This window comes from Puma concolor, chromosome B3 (assembly GCF_028749965.1).
Source record: "Puma concolor isolate L17-30 chromosome B3, mPumCon1.1.hap2, whole genome shotgun sequence".
NCBI lineage: Eukaryota > Metazoa > Chordata > Mammalia > Carnivora > Felidae > Puma > Puma concolor.
Window position 1 is genome coordinate 63,672,416 of NC_141672.1, and position 12,966 is coordinate 63,685,381.

General features: G+C 35.1%; 1 protein-coding gene across 12 annotated transcripts in view; it reads left to right on the plus strand.

Moving 5' to 3' along the window:
• The window catches only part of RALGAPA1 (Ral GTPase activating protein catalytic subunit alpha 1), a 271,674-nt gene that overhangs the window by 27,973 nt on the left and 230,735 nt on the right, over positions 1-12,966 (plus strand). The window lies entirely within an intron of this gene.

The following is a 12,966-nucleotide window of genomic DNA, read 5'->3' on the forward strand; positions in this document are numbered from 1 at the left end:
TTAATTGAATTATGTTTCATTCTATAGTTGAGTTACATATTCTGGATAGTAAGCCGTTATAAAATGTTTAATATGTAAGTATTTTCAGAAATCTGTAGATTGTCTTAATTTCTCTATAGTATCCTTTGAGACAAAAAAAGTTGTGAGTTTTGATGAAGTCCAGTTTATTTTTTCCCTTGTTGGTTGTGCTGTTGGTGTCATAAGTAAGAAATAATTGACTAGTTCAAGATCATGTTTCTTTTAAGAGTTTTATAATTTTTGTTTTACATTTAGGCTTTATGAGTTATTTTGTGTATGGTATGAGAGAGTGATTCCACCTCATTCTTTTTAAAAAAAATTTTTTTTTTTTAATGATTATTTCTGAGACAGAGACAGAGCATGAGTCGGGGAGGGGCAGAGAGAGAGGGAGACACAGAATCCGAAGCAGGTTCCAGGCTCTGAGCTGTCAGCACAGAGCCCAACGCGGGGCTCGAACTCACAAACCGTGAGATTATCACCTGAGCCGAAGTCAGTTGCTCAACCGACTGAGCCACCCAGGCACTCCATCCACCTCATTCTTTTGCACATATTTTTATCCCAGTTGAGTTGTCTTAATACCTGTGTTGAAAATCATTTGACCATTGGTGTAAGAGCTTATTTCTGGACTCTTAATTCTGTTGTATTCATCTCTATATCTATTATCCCAATACCACACTGTTTTGATTACTGTAACTTTGTAGTAAGTTTAGAAATTTGAAAGCATCTGGTCTTTTTATTCTTTTTTTTTCTTTTTTTAAAAGTGAGGTATAATTGACCTATAACATTACATTAGTTTGAAGTATACAACATAATGGTTCAGTATTTGTATATATTGTGAAATGATCATCACAATGGGTCCAGTTAACATTCATCACCATATATGTGATTACAAACATTTTTTTTTTCTTCTGGTGAGCACTTTTGAGATCTACTCTTTTAGCAACTTTCAAATATACAATATGGTGTTATTAGGAATAGTCACCATGCTATACATTACATCCCCGTGATGTATTTATTTTACAACTGGAAATTTGTAGCTTTTGATGTTCTTTTTCAGGATTGTTTTGATTATTCTGGGTTCCTTGTATTTTCCTATGGATTTTAGGATAAGGGTTTTTTTTTTTTAATGTTTATTTTTGAGAGAGAGAGAGACTGAGTGTGAATTCGAAAGGGACAGAGTGAGAGGGAGACACAAAATCCGAAGCAGCCTCCAAGCTCTGAGCTGTCAACACAGAGCCCCATGCAGGGCTCGAACTCAAGAACCACGAGATTATGACCTGAGCTGAAGTTGGACACTCAGTTGACTGAGCCACCCAGGCACCCCTAGGATTAGTTTGTTAATTTCTGCAAAAAGCCACTTACGATTTTGATAGAGGTTGCATCGAATCTTTAGATATATTTGAGAGAGTATTTCTATCTTAACAGTATTACTTCTTCTTTGTCTATGACCAAGTAATGTTTTTCAGTTTGTTTAGGTCTTTATGATCTCTCAGCAATATTTCATAGTTTTAGTGTACAAATTTACATTTCTTTTATTCACAAATATTTTATTCTTTTCATGCTATTGTAAATGGCATTGTTTATTTTCATTTGTGGATTATTCATTGCTAGTGGATGGAAATTCAGTTGATTTGTGTGTTCATTTTGCATTCTGCAACCTAGTTGAACTTGTTTTTTAGCTCTTACAGCTGTGTGTGTGTGTGTGTGAGAGTGAATTCCTTAGGACTTTTTTTTAAATATCCAAGATCATGTTATTTGTGAATAGAGATTAGTGCTTCTTTTTTATAATATGCATGGCTTTTATTTCTTTTTCAGGTCTAATTTCTTTGGTTAGCACTCTTAGTACACTGTTGAGTAACAGTAGCAAAAGGGGAGGGACATCCTTGTCTTGTTCATGTGTTTAGAGGTAAAGTTTTTAGTCCTTCACCAATCAGTATGAAGTTAGCTGTGGATTTTTCATAGATGCCCTTTATCAGGGTGAGGAAATTACTTAATTTTTTGAGTGTCTTTATCATGAAACGGTGTTGGATTTTGCCAAGCACTTTCTCTGTGTCTACTGAGACTATTATATGTGGGTTTTTATCTGTATATTGATATGATGTATTGCAATGACTGAGTTTTGGATTTGAACTGACCCTGCATTCTGGGATAAATCCCACTTGGTCATGGTGTATAGTACTTTTTATATTTTTCATACTCAGTTTTATAGTATTTTGTTAGGATTTTTGTGTCTGGATTGATAAGGAATATAGATCTGTAGTTGTTTTGATTGATTTTGGAATGAGAATAATAGTGGCCTCATAGAGTGAGTTGGAAAGTGTTCTCTCTTTTTTGGAAATGTTGACAGGATTCACCTATGAAGCCATTTGGTTCTGGGCTTTTCTTTCACATCAGTTTTATTAATAAGTCTTCTTTTTACTTCTTATAGATCTCAGATTTTCTCTTATTGGAGTCAGTTTTGGTACTTTATGTCTTTCTAGGAATTTGTCCATTTCTTACAGGTTATGTAATTTGCTAGCATATAGTTGCTCATAGTATTCCCTTATGATATTTTTAAATTCTGTACTGTTGGTAGTAATGTCCTTTTTTCCAGTCCAAATTAGTAATTTGAATCTTCTCTTTTTGTCGTGGACAGTCTGGCCAAAGGTTTGTCAATTTTGTTGATCTTTTCAAAGGATCAGTTTTGGTTTCATTGATGTTTCTGTGTGTGTGTGTGTGTGTGTGTGTGTGTGTGTGTGTGTGTGTTCCTCTATCTCAAATATTCCCATTCTAGTTTTTATTATTTCTTTCCTTCTGCATGTTTTAGCATTAATTTGCTTTTACTTTTTGATTTCTAGTTTCTTAAGGTGGAACATTGCATTATTGATTTTTAGATCTTTACTTTCATTTAGACATTTAAAGCTGTAAATTTTCCATTTAGTGCTACTTTAGCTGAATGCCATAAATGTGTTTTCATTATATATCAAAGTATTTTTTTCCCTATGGATTTGAATTAATCTAGAATCCTTTCATTTCAGCCTGATGGACTCCCTCCAATATTTTTTATAGGGTAGGTCTGCTAGGAAGGAATTCTTAGTTTTTGTGTACCTGGGGATATCTTAATTTCTCCTTAATTAAGTTTTGGTAGATATTGAATTTTTAGTTGCCAGCCTTTTTTTTTGAGCTCTTTGACTATATCATCTCAGTGCCTTCTGGCCACCATTTTTTTTAATGTTCATTTATTTATTTTGAGAGAGAGCAAGAGCAGGGGAAGGGCAAGGAGAGAGAGAGAGAGAGAGAGAGAGAGAGAGAGAGAGGGAGAGAGAGAGAGGGAGAGAGAGAGAGAGAGAGAGAAAATGAAAATCCTAAGCAAGCTCTGTGCTATCAGCAGGACCCCATTTCACAAACCATGAGATTATGACCTGAGCCGAAATCAAGATCTGGATGCTTAACTGACTGAGCCACCAGGTGCCCCTAGCCACCATGCTTTCTAATGAAAATCAGATATTTTTGTTATTGGGGCTTCCTTATTAAGTGATGTGTTGCTTTTTTCTTGGTGCTTTCAAGATTCTTTGTCTTTTGACAGTTTTGTTGTGATATGTCTAGGTATGGGTTTCTTTGAGTTTATTCCCCTTGGATTTTATTGAGTTTCTTGAATATGCACACAAATGTTTTTAGCCAAATTCAGGAAGTTTTCAGCTGTTATTTCTTGAAATAATAATGATTTGTTTCTTTTTTCTCTTCTCTGGGTCTCCTATTATACGTGCATTGGTATGTCTGATTTTGAGCCACAAGGCTCTGAGGCTCTGTTCATTTTTCTTCATTATTTTTTCATACTCTTCCTCGGACTGGATAATCAACTAACCTGTCTTTGGCCTAGCTGACTTTTTATTTTGACAATTCAGATGTTTTTCATTTTGTCTCTCTCCCTTTTTTTTCTTCATTTGTTTTGTTTTTTAAATTCCAAATGAGTGAAATCATAAGATATTTGTCTTTTTCTGACTGGTTTATTTCAGTTAGCATTATATTGTCTAGATCTATCTGTTGTTGCAAATGACAAGATTTCATTCTTTTTTATGGCTGAATGATATTCCATTGTGTGTATATGGTGTGTATATATATATGTGTTGTGTGTGTACATATATGTACACGTATATGTGCGTACATATACACACACACCCCCACATCTTCTTTATCCATTCATCTATTGATGGACACTTGGGCTTCTTCCATAGTTTGGCTATTGTAAATAATACTGCCATAAACGGAGGGGTGCATGTATCCCTTTGAATTAGTGTTTTTGTTCTTTTTGGGTAAATACCCAGTAGTGTGATAACTGGATCATAGGGTAGTTCTATTTTTTTAATTTTTTGAGCAACCTCCATACTGTCTTTCGCAGTGGCTGCATCAGTTTGCATTCCCACCAACAGTGCACAAGGTTCCTTTTTCTCCACATACTTGCCAACACTTACTGTTTGAGTTTTTGATTTTAGCCATTCACACAGGCATGAGGTGATATTGCCTTGTTTTGATTTGCATTTCCCTGATGATAAGTGATGTTGAGCATCTTTGCATGTGACTAAGGGCTATCTGTATGTCTTTGGAGAAATATCAGTTCATATCGTTTGCCAATTTTTCAACTGGGTTATTTGGTTTTTTTTGGTGTTGAGTTGTATAGCTTCTTCATACATTTTGGACACTAACCATTTATTGAATATGCCATTTGCAAGTATCTTCTTCCATTCAATAGGTTGTCTTTGAGTTTTGTTGATTGTTTTCTTTGCTGTTCAGAAGGGTTTTTTTTTTTTTTTGATGTAGTCCAAATAGTTTATTTTTGCTTTAGTTTCCCTTGCCTCAAGAGACACATCTAGAAAGATGTTGCTATGACCAATGTCAGAGACATTACTGCCTGTGCCTCTTCAAGGATTTTTATACTTTCAGGTCTCATATTTAGATTCTTAATCCATTTTGAGTTTGTTTTTGTATATGGTGTAAGAAAGTAGTCCAGTTTCATTCTTTTGCAAGTAGCTGTCCAGTTTTCCCAACACCATTTGTTGAAAAGACTTTTTCCTATTGCATATTCTTTTCTCTTTATCAAAGGTTAATTGATGATATAATTCTGGGTTTATTTTTGGGCTTTATATTGTTTCTTTGATCTGTGTGTCTTTTTTTTTTTTTTTTCTTTTTTTGCTAGTACCATACTCTTTTGGTCCCTACAGCTTTGTAATATAACTCGAAGTTTGGAATTGTGATACCTCCAGTTTTTTTTTTTTTTCAAGATTTCTTTGGCTATTCAGGATCTTTTGTGGTTCCATACAAGTTTTAGGATTGTTCTAGTTCTGTGAAAAATGCTGTTGGCATTTTGATAGGGAATGCGTGAAATATGTAGATTACTTTGAGTAGTATAGACATTTTAACAATATTTATTCTTCCAACCTATGATTATGGTATGTCTTTCTGTTCCTTTGTGTTATCTTCAATCTCTTTCCTCAGTGTTTTATAGTTTTCGGAGTACAGGTCTTTAACCTCTTTGGTTACACTTTTTCCTAGGTATCTTATTATTCTTGGTGCAGTGTAAATGGGATTGTTTTCTTAATTTTTCTGCTACTTTATTATTAGTTAATGGAAATGCAGTGGATTTCTGTATATTGATTTTATATTCTGTGACCTTACTGAATTCATATATCAATTCCAGTAGGTTATTTGTGGAGTCTTTAGGGTGTCATATATATAGTATCATGTTTTCTGCAAGTAGTGAAAGTTTTACTTTTTCCTTATCAATTTGGATGCCTTTTATTTCTTTTTGTTGTCTGATTTCTGTGGCTAGGATTTCCAGTACTGTGTTGAATAAAAGTGGTTAGTGCAGACATCCTTGTCTTCTTCCGGGCCTTAGGGGGAAGGCTCTTAGTTTTCCCCCATAGAGTATGATGTTAGCTGTGCGTTTTTCATATAAGGACTTTATTATGTTGAGGTTCCCTCTAAACTTGCTTTGTTGTTTTTTTTTCCATGAATGGATGTTGCACTTTGTCACATGCTTTTTTGTGTCTATTGAAATGACATATAGTTTTTATCCTTATTGATATGGTGTATCATGTTGATTGATTTACAAATATTGAACATCCTTGCATCCCAGGAAAAAAATCCCACTTGATCGTGGTGAATGATTTTTTTTTTAATGCATTGTGTATTTGCTGTGCTTATTTAAATTCTTTAGACATGGTTTCCTTTGTTATTTTAATCATACTTAAATAGTTGGTGGCATCTATTAAATCTAATTTTTGTGCTTCTGCAGGGAGAGTTTCTGTTAACTTTAATTTGTCCTTTATATGGCACATACTTTGTTTTTTTGTGTGTCTTGCAATTTTTGTTGATATCTTGATATTTATTTACTTAAAATTTTTTTAACGTTTATTCATTTTTGAGAGACAGAGAGACAGAGCATGAGCGGGGAAGGGGCAGAGAGAAGGAGACACAGAATCCGAAGCAGGCTCCAAGCTCTGAGCTGTCAGCACAGAGCCCGATGCGGGGCTCTAACTCAGAAACTGTGAGATGCTCAAAGTCGGACACTCAATCGACTGAGCCACTCAGGTGCCTCGATATCTTGATATTTTAAATAATGTAGCAACTCTGGCAACCAGTTTCTGCTTCCTTCCCAGGGGTTGTTGTTATTTCTGTTTTTTTATTGTTGTTGCTGTGTGTTTCTGTAATGACTTTACTGAACTAACTCTCTGCAGTCTGTTTTTTCCTTCTACATGACCAGAACTTTGCTTGTTTACCTTCATGGTCTGCTAATGATTGAATAGAGACTTCATATAAGCCTGGATCAGTAAGTCTTCTAGTCTTTGCCAAAGGGTTCTGTGTGTGTATCGGGGACACGATCAGTATTAACCAGACAGTTTACAATTCTGTTTTAGTTTTCACATCCTTCTTGTGTAGAATCTGATGGTCAGCCAGATGAAAACCTAGGTCTTTCTCTAGTCTTTCCAGAGCATGCTTGCAGCCTTATCCATACAGGTGGCCTTGTGTATTCCCATTAAATTGTCTGAGATTTTCAACGTTCCCTGTGGATAGTTCATTCCCTAGCTTTTCTTTTTAAGGTTTTTGTTTTCGTGTGTGTGTGTGTGCGTGCGCGCGCACACGCACCTGGTTTTTATTTATTATTATCTTTTTTTATTGGTTAGCTTGTTATTTGCCTCATCAGTGATTACTGCCTCAGGCTGCTGTGTTATTAAACAGTTGCCACTGATTGTTTTCAACAGATGTTCCCAGGGAAGAAGCTGTTGGATTGTGTGGACTCTGAGTTAAGTCAAATAAGGACAGTTTTTGCAAGTGGGATTGTCCAGGGAGAAGCTAGATAAGTCAAATACTGATAATTCTCTTAAGTTGAGGGTTTGAAAAGGCTCCTGTCCTGTTTTGACTCCTCCAGGGACTGATTAGGGTATTGGTTCTTGACTGTGATTGTGGGCTATTGCTTTTCAAGGCTGTTATGGAGGGGGGGAGAGAAGGATGGGAATAGGGTAAGTTTGAGATGCCGCTAAGCTCACTGTTCTTATTAAGATTTATCCATTATCCTTGAACAAATGTTCCTGGTTGTTAATAATCCTCTGGTTAATTTCTAGGTTTCTAAAAATGTTAATTTTTTACTGTTTTTGGTTTTGTTTTTATTGCTTTTATGGAGAAGATTTTTGAATTGCCTTCTTCCACCAACTCAATGATATTACTTCTAGCCTGCTTTTAACTTTTTAATTTCTATACTTTTAATTTTTATTTCTTATTGAAATATACTTGACATGCAATATTATTACTAGTTTCAGGTGTTCAACATAGTGTTTTGGCAATTAAATGTGTTATAAAATGCTCACCATGATCGGTATAATTATCATCTGTCACTGTACAAAGTTATCACAATGTTACTGACTATATTCCCTGTACTGTACTTTTCATCCTAGTGACCTATTTATTTTATGACTGGAAGTGTATACTTCTTTATCCCCTTCACCTATTTTTGCCCATTGCTCCCATTTCCCTCCCCTTTGCAAACCACCAGTTCTCTGTATTTGATAGTCTATTTCTGTTTGTTTGTTTAAAATAGAAGTTCTTGGGGCGCCTGGGTGGCGCAGTCGGTTAAGCGTCCGACTTCAGCCAGGTCATGATCTCACGGTCTGTGAGTTCGAGCCCCGCGTCAGGCTCTGGGCTGATGGCTCGGAGCCTGGAGCCTGTTTCCGATTCTGTGTCTCCCTCTCTCTCTGCCCCTCCCCCGTTCATGCTCTGTCTCTGTCTGTCCCATAAATAAATAAAAACGTTGAAAAAAAAATAAAAAAAAATAAAATAGAAGTTCTTATTAATATTTTTCCATTTCATAAAAATGTTTTTTTAATGAATATTTTTAGTGGTTATCTATTTAATTGTATGGATGTAAATTTATTTTGTGACATTATTTACTGTGTAGTGGGTAATAGACAAGGTAGTGAGTAGTTCAGAATGAAAAAAAATAGTGCTAGTATGTCATCTGAATGAGCCTGGGATTTATCTTGTTTGCATTGGAAAGCCCTGGAAGCAGATCAATGATACAGTTAAATTATTCTGGTAGTAATATTTGGAGGATGGATAAAAAGGCGAGAATGGCGTGAGAGCTAGTAGATAAGAGACTAATAAAATTCAGGCAAGAGACCACAAGATATGAAACTAAATGATGGGGGGTGGTGGGCATTAGGGAATGGAGAGAAAGAAATGTATTGCAGAAGTATTTAGGAAGGTAAACTTGACAAGGAAATGAATGATTTGTTGAGGGATGGGGGGGGGGGTGGGATGGTGGACAGAACCCAAAGAGAGGGGAATGAGTCTGAAAATGAATGCCAGCCTTCAGAGATAGGTGGTACTACCAACCTCTCTTTGAAGGCTGAAATTCATTTCAAACTCATTCAAAAGCTAGAGAAGATGAAGGAAGGTGGATTCATTTGGGGGGCAAGTTGAGTGAGAGATATCTGTGGAAGATGTAATTGGATAGGTAGTGTATAAGACTCATACTCGAGAGGGTGTGAAATAGCAGCTATGGGTTTGAGAGGTATTTTTGTATGTAGATAGAGTTCAAGTTGCAGTATTTAATGAAGGTGGAAGAGGACATATTCCTCATAGACCTCAACATTTAAAGGGAGGGTACAGAGGAAGAGAAGTTCATAATGGAGATGGAAAAAGGAAAAAAGAAAATGGAATGCTCACCCCCTTTACTGAACACATCAAAGTTTTAATTAATCAGTGTTGCTAACATTTTCCCAATGATTTTCTTATACTTTTCCTTTAGCACTCAGTGTTCTATTTAGCCATAAATTTTAATATCACAGCCATTTACCTGTTTTGCAAAGTGGCATGGAATAAGACATAGAGTTTTACCTTACACTTAGACCAGCTTGGTTTTGTCTTGGCTTTCTTGAATCTTTTTAGTTTAGTTTTTATCTTTTATAAACTAAGTGAAGAGTAAAATGAAGCTAATAGGACTTACCCTTTAAAGTTTAAAGGATAAAAGTTTAAAGTTTCTATGAGAATTCAGAAAACTGAAAGAAAAGTGTTTAGCTCAATCCTTAGAAAACAGTAATGCTTAATAAATATTATCTTCTTTACTCCCCATTTGCACAACTGTATCAGAATTCTTTTCCTTCTTTGTTGTATGTTATGAGGAAAGTAACTTGTACCGATTTACATGAATAGTGTTTAACTGCTTACACTAGGTGTTGGAATGCTTTGCTTGCACAAATGAATTTAATGAGTGAAATTTTAGGTATTGTGATGAAGTTAGGGAGGATATAATTAGCCAATGTAAGGAGAAATACTTTAGGGCAGTGTGCACATGAGTGGACTAAATCCTCTTAATTCTTGGTATCTTTTATTATTTACCAGTTCTAAAACTTCAGATAATCCACCTCAGCCTCTGTGTAACTTTCTTTTTTTTTTTTTTTTTAATGTTTATTTTTGAGAGAGAGAGAGAGAGAACGAACACGAGTGGGGGAGGGCCAGAGAGAGACGGAGACAGAATCTGAAGCAGTCTCCATCCAGGCTCTGAGCTGTCAGCACAGAGTCTGACGTGGGGCTCAAACACACGAACCACGAGATCATGACCTAAGCCGAAGTTGGACACTTAACCGACTGAGCCACCCAGGCGCCCCTTCTGTGTAGCTTTCAAATAATTCTTGAAAAATACCATGCTTTCAGAATCAGTTTGATTTAAAATGGCCAGAGTGTTGTCTTATGCTGTGGACTACTGCCTGAAGTGTGCCTATTCTAGTGTTGTTGATTCAGGACACAGAGAGCTGATTTGGAGCCATTTAGTAGTTTTGTGTGACCTGGGAAAGTTGCCTGTCTTCTTCCAGGCTTAGTTTTCTTATGAAATGGAGATAATAAACTTATTTCAAAAACAATTTGTGGAGTAAGAGTGCATATACGTAACTGTCAAAGTGTTGTTCATGCAAATGTAAAACATTAAACATAAGTGGTTATAACTTTTTCTTTTGTTTTATACTCACAGTTACCTTACAGTATAATATTTAATAAAACACAAAATTGACTTTGCTCTTAAATTAGGCACTGTATCTTTGTGTAAACTAGATTCTTTTTTTTCACTCTCTCATTTTCTCTGTGTTTATTGTGGAATCCTTGAAGGCAGGAGAATAATTTTTATTGTATTACTTTATAGAGTTGAATGAGACTTAGAAATAATTATTTTGGGATCACGGTCACTTACTAATGCTTCTTTCAGTGTTTGTCTTTTCCTTTTTATTTCTGGGAGTTGTTATCTTGCTATCAGTTGTAACCATAATCACATGTCAGGAGCTTTTCTGCAGTTACTTTGAAACATCAGTTTGATAAGGAGATAAACTACATATCTTAAAATGATTTTGCTTGCTTTGAAATTTTAGTAGGTTTTTAGTGTGGTTTCCAGCAGGACTTTTGTTTTTTGTATTACTTCTTTTCATAGTGAAGGAATAATGAATAATATATGTTTGAAAGATAAAAACAAACATCTTAAACATTTGTACAAGAGAAGATCCCTAGATTTATCTTCATGAATTTAATCACCCAGGACAATTATCAGTAGGGAAATTAACTTGCCTGCCTTCTACATTGTTAAATACAAGAATGAGCTTGCCATTTTTATTCATTTTATTATTGGTTCATGATATAAAAATGAAAATCAATTTTAATCATTTTCTGGGAGTCAATATTTCTATTGATTCTGGGAATCATAATTCTTATGATTAGTGTGGGGTCATTAGACTATATTTGTGAAAGCATTCAGAAATGGTCATTTTGGGGTTTTATTTTCGTTGCTTTAAATTCATAAATGTATTACACGTGCTTTCAGAGACTCTTAAATTTTTATCTTGTGGAGCATATGTTCACATGTGCAGCAGGCTTCTGTGGACACAGATGGTCAGAAGTTTAGGTATTAAAATATTCTAGAATCATGGCATTTCCTAGAATATTACTTACTCCATTTTTGGAGCTCCATTCTCCTCTCTCCCTTCACTTCAGAAAACATAATGGAATGAAAATGAGTGGAAATTGTCTTGAATCTATATAATTAGTTAAATTTTTTTAATTAAAAATTTTTTTTCAGTTTATTTATTTATTTTGTGTGAGAGAGAGTGTGAGTGGGGTAGGGGCAGAGAGAGAGGGGAGAGAGAATCCCAGGCACTGTCAGCACAGAGCCTGATGTGGGACTCAAACTCACAAATATATTGAGATCATGACCTGAGCGGAAATCAAGAGTCAGACACTTAAACCAATGGAGTTACCTAGGCACCCCAATTAGTTAATTTTAAAAATAGGTTTATTGAGGCATAACTGATATATAGCAAATTGTGTATATACATACTAAAAAAAATTTGTTCCATCTTTATTTATTTTTGAGAGACAGAGACAGAGTGCAGTCAGTGGAGGAACAGAGAGAGAGGGAGACACAGAATTCAAAGCAGGCTCCAGGCTCTGAGCTGTCAGCACAGAGCCCAGTGTAGGGCTCGAACCCACAAACCGTGAGATCATCATCTGAGCTGAAGTCAGTCACTTAACCAGCTGAGCCACCCAAGCGCCCCACAAATTGCACGTATTTTAAGTGTACAATTTTTATTTCTTGTGGGCAATATATAGTTGGATTTTGCTTTTTAAAAAATCCAGTCTGACAGTCTTTGCCATTTTGGGTCAATCATTTTTATTTAGTGTGATTATTGATATAGCTAGATTAGCATCTGTTATCTATTCTTTATCCCAATTGATCACTGTTTCTCTTTTTCTGTCTTCATTTAGTTCAGTCAAGTATTTTTTTGTGATTTTATATTCTCTCCACTATGGGTATTACTAGTAACTTTTCTGTTTTATTTTAGTAGTTGCTTTAGTGTTTATAGTATCCATCTTTAACGCATTGAAGTCTGCCTTCAGGTGTGAATACATTACTTCTTAATTAAGAATGTTAGAATAGTGGACTTTCATTTTCTCTTTCCTACCTTTATATTTTTATTTTCATGGATTTTATTTTTACATATGTTATAAACCCCCCAATGCATTGTTACTATTTTTGTTCGAACAGTTATCTTTGGATAAGTTTGGAATAATGAGAAACAAGCTTGGGCATTTACCTTGTTGTTACTTTTTTCAGGTCCATATTTCTGTCTGATAATATTTCTTTCTTTTTTTTAATTTTATTTTTTTAATTTACATCTGAATTAGTTAGCATATAGCGCAACAATGATTTCAGGAATAGATTCTTTTATGCCCCTTGCCCATTTAGCCCATCCCCTCTCCCACAACCCCTCCAGTAACTCTCTGTTCTCCATATTTAAGATCTCTTATATTTTGTCCCCCTCCATGTTTTTATTTTATTTTTGCTTCCCTTCCCTTATGTTCATCTGTTCTGTGTCTTAAAGTCTTCATATGAGTGAAGTCATATGATATTTGTCTTTCTCTGACTAATTTCGCTTA